The sequence below is a fragment of the Perognathus longimembris genome, chromosome 3 (assembly GCF_023159225.1).
Source record: "Perognathus longimembris pacificus isolate PPM17 chromosome 3, ASM2315922v1, whole genome shotgun sequence".
In the NCBI taxonomy this organism is placed as follows: domain Eukaryota; kingdom Metazoa; phylum Chordata; class Mammalia; order Rodentia; family Heteromyidae; genus Perognathus; species Perognathus longimembris.
Window position 1 is genome coordinate 81541869 of NC_063163.1, and position 7465 is coordinate 81549333.

A 7465-nucleotide genomic window follows, 5' to 3' on the forward strand; every position below is an offset into this window, starting at 1 on the left:
GAGTCCCTTCCGGCTGTCACTTCGCGGTGTCTCAGTTCATTTGTGGGCCGAGGGAACTGAAGACATTCCGGTGAGACAGGTAGCGGCGTCCTGAGAGATTCGCAGTCGTGAATTTAGGTCTGGTTTCCCACCGTCCCCCTTCCCCCCCACGAGAGCTAAACAGTCAGGAGAGGGAGCCCTGGAGAGCAGTGGGAGGAGAGATGGCTACGGAACCCGGCATCTTAATGATGATGACTCAGGGATATGAAGGACGAGATGCTCCCGTCGGCAGCCGGAGAGAAAGGGTTTAATGTGCAGAAATAACAGGCCGGGGGAGAAAGTGCTCATGGCTGGGAACACAAAGCGAAGAATCCTACTGACAATGACTACTACGGCTTAGGTGACACTTGTAGTGCGTAAGGCTTTCACGATGACCTTATAAAGTGAATACTCTTCCCATTTTGCACACCTGAGATTCAGGTCCAGTCACCAGGATTCACAATAAATCATTATTCTTTGCTTTCTTCACATATGACCGGTCTTAAAAGAAGCGAGGTGGTCATTTATGGCCTACATGGATGCACCGGGAAAGTTTCCTGCACAATGATTTTTATGAAGGGGATTGAGCTTGGGGCTCAGGGCTGTAATCTTAACTACACCTGAGGCTGATATCCGGAGGATCTAAGTTCAGAGCCAGCCCTGGAAGCAAAGTCTGTGAGACTCTTTATCTCCGATTAACCACCAAAAAGCTAGAAATGGACTCAACTGGTTAGAGCACTAGGCTTTAGTGTTAAAGCTAAGGAGCAGTGCCCAGGTCCTGAGTTCTAACTCCAGTGCCATCACACCCACATCCACAAAGAGAACCAGAGTCTGCTTAAAAAGTGGCTTGCAGTCAGTTCTTACTTTGATCTCATTTCTGATGCTTTGTTTTGTGGGGTTTTTCTCTCTTTTTTTTTTTTTCCAGATTCTCACCAGGAGCTAGAATTGTTTTCTTTAACTCCTGGATGCTAACCCATTTTTGAGTTAGGTCATGATTCTTTTCATCTCCAGTGAGATGGAAATCTCAAGGCATCAAGGAGGCTAAAGTGTTTCTCCTGGCTTTTATTTATAACCCAAGTATTCACTATGTCTAAGCAATACTCAGATATTGCAATCTACTCTCAGACCAGAGGGCAAGAATCCAAAAAGTCCTGAACCTCAGAGCTGTCTTTGGAGCTGAGGAGTTCCCATGTCAACCTTAGAGCTACGTTTGCAATTGCTCACGGTATCATGCAAACAATGAATTGTTATGACTCTTGATCAGAAATTGTGAGCCCTGCTGAGATCAAGTTGAAATTCCTTTTTATCTTGTTTGAATCACAAAGGACCAATCTTTCTTTACTCTATATGGAGATTCACATAAAGAGAACAAGAAGGATTCATAAGCTAAAGTGACTTCAACAACAGTATTAGGTTTTTCTTGATGCAGACAGTACCCTGTCCCCCCCAAAAAAAAGACTGCCTTGATGACTTTGGAGGCAGTGGCCCTGATTGCTAAAACTTAGTTGTTAACTATAACAATGAACTGTTTGGGTGCTGGATGTAGCTCTTGAATTTTTAACCTAACAATGTTCTGTTGCCTGGTCTAATTAGAAAATGATTGTTTATTTCTATATGTTTGTCCATAAACACTATATTCTGCAAAAAATGGCTAAAGGAAACAAGCCCAGTCTTAGAATCACTTCACATTCTAAAAAAATTATTCAAGTCAGGCACTGGTGGTCCATGCTTATAATCTTGGCTACTCAGGAGGCTGAGATTTGAGGATTGTTGTTCAAACTCAGCTCTAGGCAGGAAAGTCTGTGAGACTCTTATCTGAAACAAACTACAAAAAAAAAAAAAAGCCAGAACTAGAGCTATGGCTCAAGTGGTAGAGTGCTAGCCTTGAGCACAAAAGCTCAGAGACAGTGCTCAGGCCCTGAGTTCAAGCCCCCCTACTGGCACACAAAAAAGTTATTAAGGTCACTGAAAACTTTTAGTTCATAGGTGTAAGTATTGATATTTACCATATCAAAAAATAAACTGTAGAGCAATCTGAATTATTTAATCTATTTAAAATACTTATGATAAACTGATGCTGTTATCAAGCTATATTTTATAAAGAATGATATATTCACACTTTTATGAGTATGCCATTTTTCATTTTTTCCATCTTTGTAAAGCAGACTATATGCTTATATCTGCTTCTTCACTTAATGTAGTATTTTATTCTTTTTGAAATATGTAAATAACCTAGGGAAGGGAAAGAAAAACAGGATGTGGGCTGGGGATATGGCCTAGTGGCAAGAGTGCTTGCCTCCTATACATGAAGCCCCGGGTTCAATTCCCCAGCACCACATATACAGAAAATGACCAGAAGTAGCGCTGTGGCTCAAGTGGCAGAGTGCTAGCCTTGAGCAAAAAGAAGCCAGGGACAGTGCTCAGGCCCTGAGTCCAAGCCCCAGGACTGGCCAAAAAAAAAAAAGAAAGAAAAGAAAAACAGGATGTAAGTAATGTATACACTGCCCTATTATGTAACTGTACCCTTTTTGCACAACACCTTGTCAAAAAAAAACTTTTCTTTAATTAGTAAATAAATTACAAAAAAAGAAATATGTAAATAAAATCTGGTCTTAAAATCTATTCAGGCCACTATAGATATTTTTCTTTTTTTTTTTGGCCAGTACTGGGGCTTGAACTCAGGGCCTGGGCACTGTCCCTAAGCTTCTTTTGCTCAAGGCTAGCACTCTACTACTTGAGCCACAGTGCCACTTCCGGCTTTTTCTGTGTATATGGTACTGAGGAATTGAACCCAGGTCTTCATGCATGCTAGGCAAGCACTCTACCCCTAAGCCACATTCCCAGCCCCCTCTTCTTTTTTTAATAGGGATGCATTGAATGTGTAGATTGCATTGAGTAATTATTTGAATATAAGTTTTTAAAGTATTGCCTCATAATCCTTTGGATTTCATGGATGTTTGTTGTGATGTTTCCTTTGTCATGTCCATTTTTGTTGATATGAGTTGCTCTTGACCCTTTTTTCATCAACTTAGCTAGGGATATGTCAAATTTATTAATATTTTCAAAGGACCAACTTTTGTTTTGTTTTGTTTTTTGCCAGTCCTGGGGCTTGAGCTTAGGGCACTGCCCCTGAGCTTCTTTTGCTCAAGGCTAGCACTCTGCCACTTGAGCCACAGCACCACTTCTGGCTTTTTCTGTTTATGTGGTACTGAGGAATCAAACCCAGGGCCTCATGTATATGAGGCAGGCACTCTTGCCACTAGGCCATATCCCCAGCCCCAGAATACACAATTTTTAAAAATATTCTAGATAATTGAAACACTTATGCTACATGCCAGAGTACAATGGCTGTCTTGAGGTAAGGCACTTGTACCACTATTGGAGTTGGAAACTAAACCATCCACATTTTTCAAAGAACATCATTTTTGCTTGAACGAATACATGGCAAACTGGCATTTAAATTTGTGTCTTTGTCAAACATTTTCTCAAGAATTAGTAAAGACATCACTTCAAGGAAAACAATTGAAAATGTCTGTTACCAACTATAAATATAGTAGGGGTTTAGTGAAAATAAGAATTTTAGAAAACTCATATCCACCTTAGTGAGATTAATTGCTTCTCCATACTTAGAAACGTTTATGATGGGATGAACAGTGACACTAGTAAATGTCGTTCTTTTAATATTGTTTAAGAGGCATGTGACAAGATTCGGAAGATCTGAATAACTCAGTGAATTGGTATTTTCCAAATGCATGCCAATGCAGAATTAATCATATATAGGTAGATTGATCATATATAGTGTAGATTGATTGGTGTACTTCCTTGAGATGATTTTAGATTCCACATTACAACTAACCTTCAGAAAGTTTCATTTTTCAAGTATTGGTTTAATATCAAAGAAAAATATCTATCGGGTTGGGAAGGTGGCTTAGTGGTAGAGTGCTTGCCTAGCCAAAAATAAAAAATAAAAAATTGTGTATTCTAAGGGTCTCAATTTTTCAAAAGTACTCCTTTATAAGATGTTCTTAAGTGATACCAGCTCTGCCACCCTTTCTTTTTGCTTCCCTTCCTACCTTCTTTCTTTCCTTTCCCTTCCTTCCCTCTCTTTCCCTCCCCTCCTCCACTCTCCCCTTTTCCCTCCTTCTCTCCTTTCTTTCTTCCTTCTTTTCTTCCTCCCTTCCTTTCTTCTTTCCTTTCTTTCTTTTCTTTCTCTCTTCCTTCCCTTTTCTCTCTCTCCTTCTCCCCCCTCTTTCTCTTTCACTCTATTAGCTTATACAAGTGAAGAACATACTACCCATACACCTTGGCGCCTGTTATAGTTTGGATCTTGCTATACTGTGTCCTCAAAAGATGCATATATTGTCCATGTATTAGATAATTAATGCCACTATAAAATTAAGTTTAAAAATAATAAAAAAATTAAGTTTATAAAATAATATATAAAATTAATTATAAAATTATGTTTATTATTTTTAAAAATGAGAATTGCTATCATTACAGTTTATATGACAATATCTTTGAGTAGCTCCTCCTCACCCCAAAAGAAGATGCTTATTCTTAGCTACCATGCCTTGCTTCACATTTTGAATCCTATCATCAATTTCTAGTACTAATTATTGAAATCAGGTCCTCATGTTTGTTAGGCAAGAACACTACTACTTGAGAGCTTCTATTTTTTGTTATTGATATTGGTGCTTGAACTCAGGGTCTCATGCTCTCACTTGTCTTTTTTCACTTAATGCTGGCGCTCTACCACTTGAGCCACACTTCCACATCCAGCTTTTTGCTGGTTAACTGGAGATAAGAGTCCCTGAAGTTTTCTACCCAAGCTGGCTTTGAACTGTGGTCCTCATATTTCAGCCTCCTAAGTAGCTAGGATTATAGGCATGAGCCATCAGCACCCAGCTCCTTTTTTTTTTTTTTTTTTTTTTTGTCAATTGTGGGACTTGAACTAACTCTGGGCCGGCGCACTGTCCCTGAGCTCTTCAGCTCAGTTAGTGCTCTACCACTTGAGACACAGTGCCACTTCCAGTTTTCTGCTGGATAATTGAAGATAAGAGTCTCCTGGACTTTCCTGCCCAGGCTGGCTTTGAACCATGATCCTCAGATCTCAGCCTCCTGAGTAGCTAGGATTGCAGGTGTCAGACACTGGTGCTTGGCTTCCTTTTTTTTTTTTTTCCAGTCCTTGGGTTTGAACTCAGGGCCTGAGCACTGTCCCTGGCTTCTATTGCCCAAGGCTAGCACTCTATCACTTGAATCATAGCACCTTTTTTCTATATATGTGGTGCTGATGAATTAAACCCAGGACTCCATGTATACAAGGCAAACACTCTATCACTAGGCCACATTCCTAGCCCCTTCCTTTTGTTTTTAAGATAGGATTTTGTGAACTTTGTCAGGGCTGGCCTCAGACTCATGATTCTCCTTCCTGAGTAGTATTACAAGAGGGCACCACTATGCCTGACTGACATTTATTTTCTTCTTTATAAATCCTGCTAACCATATTTGCATCGCTGTTCATTTTGGTGCTGGATATTCTGTTGAATTTGAGTATGAGCCATCTTCACACACTGTGCATGGATTTTCACATAAGTACCATTACATCAGTGAAGATCAAAATATGAAAATTTTCTTCTTAGAAATCCTGGTATTTCCAAATGTGACAACACTTCTCCAAACTTTCCAAGTTGTTTATTTTTATTAGCATCTTGATCTGTGAAAACTGGGAAGTTGTAAAAGACAAAACATCTTCCAGAAAATTTTGCTTTAGAAAAATCAAGTGTTAAAGAAATTTGAAGAGTTGGCTGTGAGCCATTCTATGCTTGGCATTTTCATTCAGCAGTGATGTGTGTGTGTGTGTGTGTGTGTGTGTGTGTGTGTTGTATCTGTGTATGTGTGTGTGTTTGTGTATTTTATTTCATGAACTATTTGTGAAAGCCTAGAATTCTCAACCAATTCTAAAATGTTCTCCAGAGCTTCTTACAGATTTCCAGAGATGAGTGGACTCAACAATTTGTAAAATGTAGTGTATGTATCCCCTGGTGGTTCTCAACTTGAGATTTAGAGGGATGTACCAGTATCAGACTTTAGCAGACACACTGCTCAGCCTGGGCTGGAAGAATTCTCCTCTGCTACCCAAAAGGTGAGTTGAAGCCTCATGTGTCCATATCCAAGGCACATTTAACTCCTAACTGTCCCTTCTTCATCTTCTATTCCTTCCTACCTTTATCCTTGTCCAACTTTTCTCTTCCAGGGAAGAGCCCTGCTGTAGTTTAGATGAGTGTCCCCCAAAGACCTCTGGCAGTCTCTAGCCCAGGGCATTGTTGGGATGTGGTGACACTTTGAAGAGGTAGGTTCCAACCACTCCCCTTCATGATGAAGAGTATAGACTCAGGAACCAGACTTGCTAGACTGAAGGCTCAGCTCTGCCATTTATGACTTGGTTGATCTTGGATATATCACTTTTATTTATGAAATGAAAATCGTAAGAGTACTTACCAAATGAGGTTGTTCTTAAGATTAAAAGATTTTATATAGAGTCTGGGTGCTAATGCCTCATGCTTATAATCCTAGTTACACAGGAGGCTGAGATATGAGGGTCTAAGTTCAAAGCCAGCCTGGGCAGCAAAGTCCATGAGACTCTCAAAGTAATCACCCAAAAGCTGGAAGTGGAGTTGTGGTAGAGTGCTAGCCTTGAGTGAAAAAACTAAGGAGAACATTTAAGCCCTGAGTTCAAGCCCTACTCCCAGCACACACACACACACACACACACACACACACACACACACACTCCCCCTGGGGACATCACATAATGTCTGGAGACATGATTTGGTTGTCATAACTGTAAAGGAGCAGATACTATTGACATTAATGAGGCAGAGACCAGGGATTCTGTTAAAATCCTACAATGTGCAGGATAGCCTCCCACATAAGATTGGCCCCAAATTCATTAGTAGTGAGGCTGAGAAACCCTGATTTTAAAACAATAGGCCTCTACAACTCCATTATAGTATGGTTTCTTCATTTGTTCATTTTTTTGTTGTTTTTTTCCTATGCAAGACATAAATGGGTGGTTCCAATTTAGATCCTAAATGTGCCCATTGGCCCATGTGTTGAAGGCCTGGTCCTCAGGGAGATGTGATTGGGAGGTGGTAGCTCCCTTTAAGAGGGAAGACCTTGTGAGAGACATTTAGGTGGTTGGAGGCAGGTGCTTGGAAGGAATTGTGGGACCATAGCCCTCTCCTCTCTCCTTCTGTTTCCAGGTCATTAGAAACTATTTGAGCCATACACTTCATTCTGCCACCATGTGCTGTCTTGCCACAGGCCCAAAGCAAAAGGAACTGCTTGAACATGGACTTGGACTCTAAAACTATGAGCCAAAATAAATATTTTCTCTTTTACTTATTTATTTGTTTATTTTTTGGTGCCAGTCCTTGGGCTTGAACTC

The 7465-nt window shown here is 40.3% G+C and overlaps 1 long non-coding RNA gene across 1 annotated transcript; it reads left to right on the forward strand.

The window, feature by feature from the left end:
- Positions 1–6543, forward strand: LOC125347973. Its single transcript, XR_007210285.1, has 3 exons — positions 1–79; positions 5994–6160; positions 6272–6543. It is a non-coding gene; the product is annotated as an uncharacterized LOC125347973 (long non-coding RNA).
- The last annotated feature ends 922 nt before the right edge of the window (positions 6544–7465 follow it).